Source organism: Sinohyriopsis cumingii, chromosome 8 (assembly GCF_028554795.1).
Source record: "Sinohyriopsis cumingii isolate HCF-2022 chromosome 8, ASM2855479v2, whole genome shotgun sequence".
NCBI classification, from domain to species: Eukaryota; Metazoa; Mollusca; class Bivalvia; order Unionida; family Unionidae; genus Sinohyriopsis; species Sinohyriopsis cumingii.
Genome location: NC_142968.1, coordinates 97,572,967 through 97,585,387, shown reverse-complemented (window position 1 = coordinate 97,585,387; position 12,421 = coordinate 97,572,967).

The following is a 12,421-nucleotide window of genomic DNA, read 5'->3' as shown; positions in this document are numbered from 1 at the left end:
GACATCGGTTTCCACATGTCCTTGTATTCTACTCATCTTTGGTATTCTTCTTTCTCTCCTATTTCTCCCAATTCCTTCTCCTCTTCCTCCCCGACTTTCTCCAAATTCCTTCTCCTCCTCATCCACTTCTCTATACTCCTTCTCCTCCTCCTCAACTTTCTCCTCCAGACTCCTTTTCCTCCTCCTTCTCCACCTTCTATCCACCGACTAGATTTCCGTCGACTTAGACTGTTTCCGCTAGTCTCACTTCCGTATCCAACTCTTGAAGACTCGGGACTTAATCGAACCCGAAGTTCTGTGTCCCTTAAAAAACTTCCTGTGAAAACATAAGGACGGTACAATATTTTTCCTTAGCCCTCTCATCTCGCACTATACACAGCCTATTATCAGATAACGGCTATTAAAATTCTTCGTTCACGTCTTCATTCATACCGAGATACACATACATTATAGTATGGATATAACAAATGTCATAATACAGCACAGTATCAATTACTTCTTATACATACATCAATCAATTGCGTCACATCTGTACATATTCATAATCCCGTTATACTAAATATCACAGCAATCAGACGCATTTCTCTACCTTACACGCACACAGAGTACACAAATATTCATATATCCATGTTCTGATATATGCATACATCTATAGTAACTAAACTTACATACTTTAACATTTTCCAAATTCACAATTCAGGCATGTGCAAATTCTAGCATAACACACTAATAAATGTACTAGTTTACTACGAAGTAACATAATAGTGAATTACAAAATTAATTCTGACCACAAGCTAACAATCTACATAATTCTCTACGTAATATTCAAGCACATTTCTCAAATACGCATATAAATGAAACACTACAAAGGTAATTCAACATACTAAACGATGCTAGTAATTAAGTATTCATACTACAAATAATTACAAGTATGATACCGTAATATTCTGCAAAAATCGAGCAGATAATTTGCTGACCTTTTCGAAACCTTGTCATTCCTTAGAATCTCCCTCTCTAAGTGTTATCACCAAATTACGAGCGGTTCTCTCCGAGTAACCCTATTGCCCAGCAATCTTCCCAGGCGAAACTAACTTCGTTTACGAGTTAAGAAAGTTATAATTTGACCTGCATTGTAATCACACCCTCTATATCAATTCCGATTGGATATCGCTGTGAACCGATCCAATCAAACGTAGCGGACAATATCCCTCTCGCTGTCTGTCAACGTAGGGACGGATAGGGACACGCCTCGTTCACCCGCGAGCTTCCTTCTGATCTTGGACTAAGCTGTAACACATATGTGTGATACGGCAATCCCTTGTTAAATGATGCGAGCGGTCGCCTTCGCCATCTCTAGATTCCACTCTCTGGTGGGTCACGGTAACAATGGGTAAGAGCTTAACACTAGCCTGCGAAAATCTTTAGACGTCAAACACATGGCCGCAGTAATATTTCCAAGGCAGTAGATTATAGCTTATACGTGACTTTATAGCTGGGGCTTAGAAAACGTGACACACACACCCACGCTTGAGAATAAAATAGGGATTTTATTCCCACAAAATTGCTTAAAATGCAAATGTGCGTTACTAGACGCAATAAAGGAAACAAAATTATAACAATTCTACACGCGCTGACATCAGACACGAATATACCCACAACATACGGTTATCTACTGAGCGATCTGTGCCATTTCAGCGCACCTGCTCAAGAAATATCCGCCTACGTTCTCGGTTCCTTTCGCGTATATGATCTGCATCTGTTAGTACTGTGAGAACCGTGACCATCGCATCAAGCGTCCATTAAACAATTTCGCTTGCGCAAGATAGGCGAGGGGTTGGTGGTCGGTCTCCAATATGAACTTCCGCCCGTATAAGTACCACTTGAACCGTGATATTCCGAACACGATTAAGAGGCATTCCCTCTCCGATACGGAGTAGTTCTTCTCAGCAGCAGACAGTTTCCGACTGCCGTATGCGACGCGAAAAAGCGTCTTCTCGTGCTCTTGCTCTCGAGTTCTTCTACCTTTCTCTATCCTATCATCTATGTTCATATATGCTGTCCCGGAAATATCAAGGTGGGTTGTTTCTTCATTTAACTTTATCGTTCTAAGTCACAGAGTCCATGATTATGCTATCAATTGTATTAGGTCCGTTGAAGATCAAAAGTTTGCCTTTGGATCAGTTGTTTGAAAATCGTTAGCTCTGAAGAAGCTGTAGGTTGTTTCCAGTGACATTTGTATGGTTATCAGCCAGGACTGCACGTCGTCGGATACTGTGAATTATCACATGAAGGTGGTTCCGATTAATGCTCCAGAATGATTCAGTTGAATTGTACATCGTAGGTCGATGCCGAAGCAATTGTATATGGGTTGGGCATAGTCTGGCGCCTCACATGCTGCCCTAACCAATGTGGAGGTGTTTTGTTGAGTTGGTCTAGCCATTTTACCTTGCTGACTGATGAAGCCTTTTTGATTTTTAGGTGTAGTGAAAGGTTGCATGTAATACCATGTGAAAATATCTTCCTCAGGAGTCCTTCGTGCCATACGACATCAAAAGTTTTTCAGCACCAGGGTGGCTAGGGTGTGTCCTGCTAGTATATTTTCCTCCTTGATTGATTCAGATAGCAGACAACGTGGTAAGGGGCAGTTTTTTGTGTGAATCCCATTTGCTGTTTATTCTGAGTGTGAGTCAACTTACCGTCTAGGTGTGGGTGAAGCACTGTTTCTAAAAGCTAGCTATGTACAGCTGCCACAGTGATGTCCCTATAGTTACTGGGTAAATTATGGTCTTTGCCTTTTACATGCACTGGCGTGATGATCAATATTACCTTTAACACGTCTGTGATACTTACGCTTTGGATAATGTTCTTTAGAAGACTAGTGGGGTACCTAGAGATGGGATACCCGCGGTTTTAAATATGTTCTGCGGTTATCCTAAGCTAGTCCAGAGATTTGTTATTTTACATCTTCTTGATAGACTGTCCCATTTCTATTTCTTCCAGTATGGGTAAAGGTTCCGATTGAGTAAAATTAGCATTTTCAAGCAAGAGATGGTCATTTGGATGCCATATTCAGGTGGGTCTCATTGTAATATTTCTTAATATGTGGTTGATAGACATTCATAGTGGCGACTGTACGTAAATTATGGGATTTTCTTTTATTTTGACTAGCTGTTGGTCGAATTCAGCTTCTACCGTTTCAGCGTAGAGCTTAGTAGTGAATGGGGTCACCCTAGGGACAAGGGGACTTTAATGTTAAATAGGGGTATATCCACTCTGGGGACAATGGAAATTTAACATGGGAAGCAATATCCACTCTGGGGACAATGGAAATTTAACATGGGAAAAAAAGACATCCACTCTGGGGACAAGGGAATTTAACATGGGAGAAAGGAAATATCCACTCTAGGGACAAATGCATTGGAACAATGGGAGAAAAAAATATCCATTCTAGGGACAAAGGCAATTGAACATGGGATTTTTTTTTTTAAAAATTAAAAAATAAAAAATAAAAAAGGGGTAGGCAATGGAAAATCAATCTCTTTTTGAGAAATGTGGGTGGCCCTGAAAAGGGCCTTTGGGTTTCTTCTTCTTCTTCTAATTTCTTCCATTTGTCCACCAACTTCTTATTTTCTGTCCTACACTCTTTCTCTTCTTTTCTTTCTTTTCTTCCTTTTTTTTCTGTTCTTTCTTTTTCTTCTCCTCCTCTTCTTTCTTCCTCTTCTCATTTTCTTCTTCTTTTTCAATTTTTTCATTCCATGCTCTTATCCTTATCCTTTCCTCTTCATCCTCCTTTTCCTCCTTTATTTCTTTCATCACATCACTTATCATGTCCTTTACTTTTCGTAAGTTGTTAATCTCCATCTTCACTCGATGGGGACTATAAGAATAGTGATCTTCGTTTAGCCTCATTAGCATTTGTTCCATCATGCCCGAATTGTCCAGGACGTCTTGCAATGTTTGCATTTTATCGAGGTGGTTTGAAGCCATCTTCTCTGTAGAATGGTTTTAACGACGAATACTGTGGGTTCTTATACGAAAAGCGCGGACGTGATGGAAAACATCCCCCTAGAACAAAATTGATATTACCTAGATTATCACTTAAAACGCACGGACGTGAAGGAAAACATCCCCTACTTTCTCATTTCATATAATCTACTATCCACATAAGTGAAGCAACATTTAACAAACCCCAAATCTACTATTTACACACTCAAATCATTAAAACAAAATCCATAATTTACTATCCACACAATCGTACGTGAGCGGTTACAAAACCCAAACTATACTCTCCACATACGTTAAGAAACAATAAACAAACCCATAATCTACTATTCACACAAACGTACGTGAGCGCTTACAAACACAAACACACAAACACACAAACACGCATACCCTCACACTAGGAAAAAAAGAGTCAGTGTTTATATTCACACTACTCTACTTGTTTTTGAACTCCAGATGCACCTATCTAATGCTGGCACCTTCCTGGTCTGGCGCCACACACACATCTTCTTCCCCAGTCTCCTTTTACCTTTTTTCTTGGGAGTGCAGAGGCGGGATAAGTGGCTTCAGAATCCCAATTTTCTTTCTCTGGGATTCTGAAATTTCTTCTCTCCTTTGCCTCCTCTTCTTTTTTTCTTCTTTCCTCCTCCTCTCTCATCCTTCCCTCTTCGACAATGGCCTCCGCGCCCAGTTCATTCAACAGGCGCCTGGCATATTCCAGGTGCATCTGGAGTTCTAGCAGTTTCACAATTCTGGTGTTCATTCTGGTGGTGTTGATCAATCAACAAGGGTAGCTAGACTGCCGAACGAGTTTCAATTTATAGTAAAAGCGCGGACGTGAAGGAAACCATCCCCTAAAACATAATATTGATCTTACCTAGATCATGACCAAACCAACGCGCGGACCTAAAAGAAACACTCACTCACTTTTTTTATACTACCCATTACTATTCTAAAAAAATTTCATTAATCACTTCAATATACTATCCACATACGCAAAGCAATCCAATCAAACCCCCAAATCTACTCTCCCCACACCTCTAACAGCAAAAAAAAGACATGATCTTAATCTACTATCCACACCAACGTACGTGAGCACTTACAAACACACAATCTTATACACAAACACATACCCTCACACTACAAAAAAAGAGTTAGTGTTTATATTCACACTACTCTACCCACACACATTGGCAAATCGATTGTTATTTCTTTTCTAGAGTATTGGGGTAGCCCTGAAAAGGGCTGTTTTTTTGTTTGCTATGGCAATCTTTTAGTTTCTAAGAATGCGACGTCCTCTGAGGATAGACTTTCTGCTTCTTCGGAAAGAGAAGAAGAACTCTTTGGTGTCGATACGACAATCGACAAAGCCTCTGTCAGGTTCAGGTTCCTGCTTCTTCTGCTGCTGCTGTTGTTGCTGCTGCTGCTGCTGTCTCTGAAGTCTGTACTTCTCTGTCCATTCTTCTTTCTCCCTGCTCACTTCTTCTCTGAAGAGCTCTTCTATCAGGTCTTCAGTGACTTTTAGCATTCTCAGATTCTCTATCTCTTCAGCTTTCGGTATCAGACTGTGTCTGACCCTATGCAAATTCACGTAGGCTTCGTTTAGCTTAGCTAGTTTGCAGCACATCTTCGTAGGAGGATGAGTCGACAAAGGATGGTTTGACTGGAAACTACCCCGGTTCTTAAAGTCAAAGCGCGGACGTGAAGGAAAACATCCCTCCACGGTTTTCGAGCCGCAACGTTCAATGAGTGTCATGAGAGGGATAGAGAGAAGTCAAAGATCATGAATCAACATTCTTATAGCCAAACAAAAGACAAAGGCATTTTTTTCAAAACAACATTTTTTATTCAAAATTACTTAACACAAACCAACAGCTCTAACATTTTTAACAATAATCCAACCATATAACATCAAACATTTTTTTCAAATCACAAACGTTTTTTTCAATTTACACTCTACTTTAAACAGGGTTGACAACGTTGTGAATGAAATTGTGATTTCCACTGTTGGAAGTCATTAGGCCATTGATGGACACTACGTTTCCTAGCTTGAGACAAAAGATAAGCATAATGGTCACAAAACCATCGATCTACTTTCACATCGTTTCTTGAAGAAGAACGAGGATCAAAATGAGTCACTAAATGTTCCAAGGAATAGCCCAGGCTGCGATGATGCAGAAAATACACACAGTACTGTCCACACACCAAGGAATCTGTGCCTTGTAATTTCACATTATTGAATCGGGTGGTCTGAGCATTTCTTCTCATAAAGTCGATAATATCGTCTTCCAAAGGAGGCAATCCGTACGAATCGAAATATTCCACACATCCTTCTTGAGGAAAGTAGACGGCTACCCAGTGGGTTCCTGGGAGATGACTGTCGTCCGTGTTGATGACATAAGCTAGATGGTCTTGAGGTTTTCGATGAGGGAGTTCATCTTTAGCACAGACGACAGGATTCCAAGAAGCCGTATACGAACTGTGGTTCAAAAGATAATAAAGTTCCCAGGTATCCATTGATTTGTGTGTTTTCTTCTTCACAGGTAATGATAAGTGATCAATTCGATCCTGACTTTTTGCTTGAAAATGTCTGACAAGTAAAAGGCGTTTGGCTCCGACTTCTTATTCTGGTCAAAGAGAGATTCGATGCGACGGCGCTCCAGAGACGTTAATGGAGGAGAAGAATGTTTATCCGAGCCTTTATACCACTCGTTCAACACGAATTCTATCTCGATGACACCCCAAGCTTTGTCCAGATATTCGTCCAATTATTCTTCTTGACTCAACATCAGACATTTGTCGTGTTGAATTTGACTGGGATGATCGTTGTGACATCCATAGCACTCTTCCTTGATCATTTCTTTTATTACATTTGCCAGGAATGTAGCAAAACAGGAGACTAAATGGACTTCTTGTTCTGGCCATCTTGACTTCATCATGATCACTTCTTCGTCTTGGGATTCTTCTTCTTCTTCCACGGTCTCCTCACATTCCATTTCCAAAGTTTCTCCACTAGGTAAAGAGGGATAACAGTCTTCCATGGTTTCTAATAGTCTAGAATGACTTCTCTCAAACTGTTGATTTCTATGGTATTGTCAAATTCTGCATACAGGAGGACGTTCACCGTGTCAGGTAGAGCATTAGCAAACTGAAGTTCCACACGAATCTGGCGGAATTTTATAGGGTGGAAATGCCCCTCGTCGCTGCCTTGGTCTGGAGTGAAATCAAAAGCCCACAAAGCATATCCTCCTGCATAATCCTCGTACGTAATACCGTGACTGGTGTTGGTCCCTAACTGTCCAGTGGCTTCGTACAGGGACAAGTACGATCTCAAATAATTCCTGGCACCAAACTTAGGTTCGAAGGGTCTGGTACACAAGGTCTTGCCGTCGCGACTGACTTCGATTTTGGCTACGTTGTAATGTTGAAACTCAAAAGGGTTTTCATGGTAGACTCCGTTGAAGGCTGAATTCCTGACCATACCAAGGATCAAACGTTTGGGTAACTGTCTTTGGAAGAGATGATCTTGGATCATGGATCGCTGTCCAGCAGGAATGGTGAACGTTTTCACTTCCACTCGTCGGATCGAATACTTGGCGGTGGGTCTGCTCAACGTCTGACTGACGTCGTTTCCCACTTTGGGTAACACTTCCACACGACGCACGTAGAGTCTGGCTTCTTCGATGACGGTTTTGTAAGTGGAATTTTCTGCAGACATCAAATGGAAAGCGGCACTGCTGCGATTCAGTCTCAAGCGGATATCCACCCCGTTCAGCAAATACTTTTCTTGTAACCACATGTCTAGATGAAAGCGATCCATCAGTTCTAAACTACGACTTAGATGAATTTTCGTTCGTCGTTCTACAAATCCCGTTGTATTTTGAGCATCCCCAGCAACTAAACTGTAATGCCGTTGAACCTAGTCGCTTTGTCAGGTTTCCATACCACGCAAGCATCCAGATGAGTGTTCTTGGCTTCTTTTCCGTACGTCAAGAGATTTTCTAGGTAGGCACGATATGGGTAAGTATCCATGCTGCTGCTGACCAGTTTGTTATTCAAGTACAAGTCTACTGAGCTGAACAAGGAATGCATGAAATTATTGACGGGAGCTACTACATCATCATTGTCTATGTTAGCGTTGGGTGGTTCGATCACTTTCACTTTCAAGTACAAGTAACTGCTATTCAGATCGATGTGATCTTCGGGCTGTCCTTTGATTTCAAACTCGATGGGAGCGGAATCCGTCAAAGAGGAGACGGGATGAAATTCCACCCACTGGGATTCTTACATCGTCATCATGGTGGGGGGCATGGCAAACATATCCAGTTCCGACTTGGAACAAGCGCAAGACTCTCGGTGCATCATTTTTTTCTCTTTCTCGATAATCGAAAACGTCTAAGTCTCGAACGGTTCTTCTTTTCTTTGTCTTTCTGGCTTTAGACGTGTGAAGTCTGGTGAAAGGGTGTTTTCTTCGTCGTCTCTTTCTGCCTTGTCCTTGCTGAATGCTTGACTCGGTAGCGTGCAGGGCATTTATAGGTGTGTCTCGTCGGCCCAAAAGGTCTTTGCCCGTTTGCAGCAAGACATTTTTGCCTGCCCTCATGAAGGCTTCTTTAGGGTTTTGTTTGTCGATGATGACATTTTGGAGAAATTCTTTGCCTTGTGTCAGTGCCGCATCTTTCAAGGCGTGCAATCCGCGTGTCACCATCGGTTTCAACACCGGGGCCACCGAACGAAAGACCGATTTTAACATATCTCCTAAACCGTGTCCTCGCTGTCGAGCAACCCCTCGGTACACTGGATACATGACTTAAGAGTCGTGAGAGAACCGTTTTCGAAAATGGAGTTTCACCGTGACTTTTCCTTTGGTGAATGGAATATTTTGTCTCAGATCTCCTTTTATAGCAATGTTGACCGTGTCCAAATACGACTTGCTGACAGGCAAATAGTGAGGATGGACAAATTCGCGGTGGACGTGGTAAGTGTTTCCACCTTCCTCGTCAGCGTTCGTGGCAGAATCCACTTTGAAAGGAATGACACGCAGTAACGGCACAGAGGTGTGTCCCACCACGTTATACTCCACCACATCGGAGTACACAAACATCAAATTCAGTCCTTCGTTCAGTTCTACCGGGGCACGAAATAACTTGCTAAAAGACTCGTTGTCGTAAATGACTGGTAATTACTTTTTCTTGATCATGGCCATTCTCATGTCCATGTCTCCGCCCAACATGTCAAACAATTCAGGACAACATAAAATGGACAGGATTTTACTCCCGTCAAATTTCATCAAGAAGCGACGAGCTGCTTTGTGGTATTCCATGGTGACACTTTTTTAGACACTTTCCAAAGCTTTCAGAAACACGAAATTAAACCTGGAGGCTATGGTGCTGACCAAATGTTGACCACTAAAATAATAGCCTGGAGGAATGAACAAGTGATAGGTGGTGTACTTTTGATTTTTTGTGCCGGGGGTTTTCTTGTCATATTTGCCATAGGTATCCAAGTACTGTTGCAATGGTTCGTCATGAACTTCCACATCAAAAAAATTTTGATTGGGAAGGACATTGAGGACTTGGGTCGGGTGAATGATTTCTACTAAAGCCACTTCCCAATGGGCTTCGTGATCTAATGGGATGGCCTGAGGTAATTTGGCCGTGTAACAGCACAACGTGTTGTTGGGAAACACCTCCATGGAACTGTCACTGGGTAAGGTTAAGTAAAATTGGTTTTGGTGACTCATAATTCCAGAGTTCTGTGGCTGTCCGAGGGGTTACTGGACGTCAGAGGCGTGTCTCCGCCTAAAATGGGGTCGTTGTTGTTGTTATTGGAGTGGTGACTGACACTGGCACTGGACACAAGGTTCCCGTGGTTCCGGTGCGAAGAGAATTTCAGGGAGGGATTGGGAAGCAGGTAACCGATGCAACTGCTCAAAAAAATGGTCCACAATTGTTTGTCTCCTTGTTGCAAACTCAAATTGGCAATGGCTGCCCCGATGACACAATGCACCACGAAGATTTGGCAGAAAAAGACAATTTGCGTTTTAGGCACACGTTCTCCGCACCACACCGACAAGGGTTGTTTTTGCAAATCTTGTAGAGAAGAACTGGGTGAAGGATTGGTAGCCGTAGCAGCTGCGTCTGTGTGAAAGGGCATGATGGTCACTTCTTTTTATAGTCGATGACTTGCGAAGCGTCGATCCAAGAATCAAAACTGGGTGAATATCCTTTCCAACGTACTTTGACTTCTTTGACACGTCGTTTGCCCACTTTACGGGTTCTGCGTTCGAGAATGCTTTCGATGTCGTACACGTCGTCTTCTTTTTTGGTGACACGTTGTAACTCGGGCAAATAAAACGTTCCTTTGAGCACTTCTCCGTTCATGTCTTCCAATTTATAGACGGCAGGATGACGGCCATGCACTCGTCCAGTGACACGAAACAATTATGTAATTCAGTTAGGTAAGTAACCTTTGTCGAAAGTGCGTTTGGTTTTGCCAATGCGCACCCAATCTCCTACGGTCAACTCTCCACTTTTGTTGGGGACAGCCCTCGTCGGGGACGTACCAAACAGGCGCTCAAACACCAACACTTCGTTGTCCGGAGTAACATCTTGCGGGGCACGTCCGATGCTTCGATGGTAAGATTGGTTGTACGCTTGCACCAGGTGCGGTAAGATGTCGATGTACTTCAGAGTGTGGTGATGCGTAAAATATTTCCACATGCGTTCTTTCAAAGTGCGTTGAAAACATTCCACGATGCTGGCTTTGGTTTCGGGATTCTCGGTGGTAAAAAAATGAATGTCACGTTTCTTTAGTTCTTTTTGGAAAACTTGGTTCAGAAATTCGGTGCCTTTGTCCGTTTGCCATCGAAGAGGGTGACGACCGCTTTGTTTCAACACCCGTTGCAGGGCTCGCACTAACTCGCTGCTCGATTTGGAAGTCAAGGGCACGACCCAGGCAAATTTGGAAAAGACGTCGATGACACAAAACAAATATTTGTAGCGCGATTGTAGCTGGCCAAATGAGAGACATCGGCTAAATCGGCTTGCCATTGATGATCGATGCCTTCCGCTCGGGTGCGACTTCTGGCAAACTTGCGTCGAATGGGTTTGTGTAAAGTGTAGGTAACTTGTTCTTATAACCATCGTTGCACTTGAGGTAAACGGAGACTTTTCAATCGAGTTTTGGCAGCACGATACAATTTTTGAACTCCTGCGTAACCTGCAGGATGCGAGGGATCGTAGTAAATGCTGGCTAAGACTTTTTGCATTTTTTTTTGTGTTTGTGTGTTAATAAGACACCCACTCTTGGAGGATGCTACTCTTTTTCTCTTGGGGTACTTTTTTGGATTGCAATGCTTTGCGTGTGCGACCGGCAATAGGTGTCGAGGAGGAGGATTTGTGAACAGGGGATATCGGTTCTTGTTTCACTTCTGTCTTCACTTCTGTATTCACTTTCTTTTTCTTTTGTGATGAAGAAGGGGTGGCCATCATCTTTTTAATCCATCCAATTCTGGAGGTAGGTGGTGTTGTTAACTTGCGTACTTTTTCTGGTGGAGTTTGAAACCCTTCTTCTTCTTCTTCTCCTTTTTCTGTCTTGGTCACTGGTACTGGCACTGGTACTGGTACTGGTGATGGTGCTGGACTTTTCATCAAGGTCTTAAAATCTTTCAGAGTGGGTAGAGCTGTTTCGTCTAAAGCTTTCTGGTGAAAGGGTTGCAGTCGTTGCAAGAGTTGACCGTACTTTTGCGATTTTTCTGTTTCGGACAAATCTTGGCGATCCATCAAGGACTGCAATTCGTGTTGTAACTGGGACATCTCGCTCAAATGGGGATTGGGAGGTAAATGCGGGGTGCGTTGTTCTTGCCAACGATGGTATTCCATCCATCGTTTGTAAGGCACTAAAGCTAGTTTTCGTCCTTCCATGGGGTTGTCAGGGGTCGATTATGAGATCTTTGGACTTCCGAGGGCCTTTTTATCTTGCTCCCACCAGTCCTCCCAACATGGTTCCCAAGACTCCTTTCAGTAAGGGACCTAACAAGAGGGGTAAAATACCTCCACGTTGGACCAACATCTTCTTCTTTTGACGAATGGGAATTTTCTTTTGAACCATTTGGCGAAGAACGTGACGATGTTTGCCTAAGCATTGTTTCTGGTGTTTGGACAAAGGGATCGTGCCTTTCAAGACATTCAAACAACATTCGCACACGGTATCGATGACCTCTTTGGAGGCTGATTGAATGAGTTTTTTTCGTAGGGGTGGAGAAGCTTTGGACAGGACAGATAACATGTCCCCATGTTTGACTAAACGAGGAGGCAGTCATTTTCTTTTCTTTCCTTGGGGCTGTTTAGAAGAGGGATGTTTTCTGGAGGGTGACATCTTCAGGAGCACCAAAACACTGATACCCCGACTTGGTCACAGG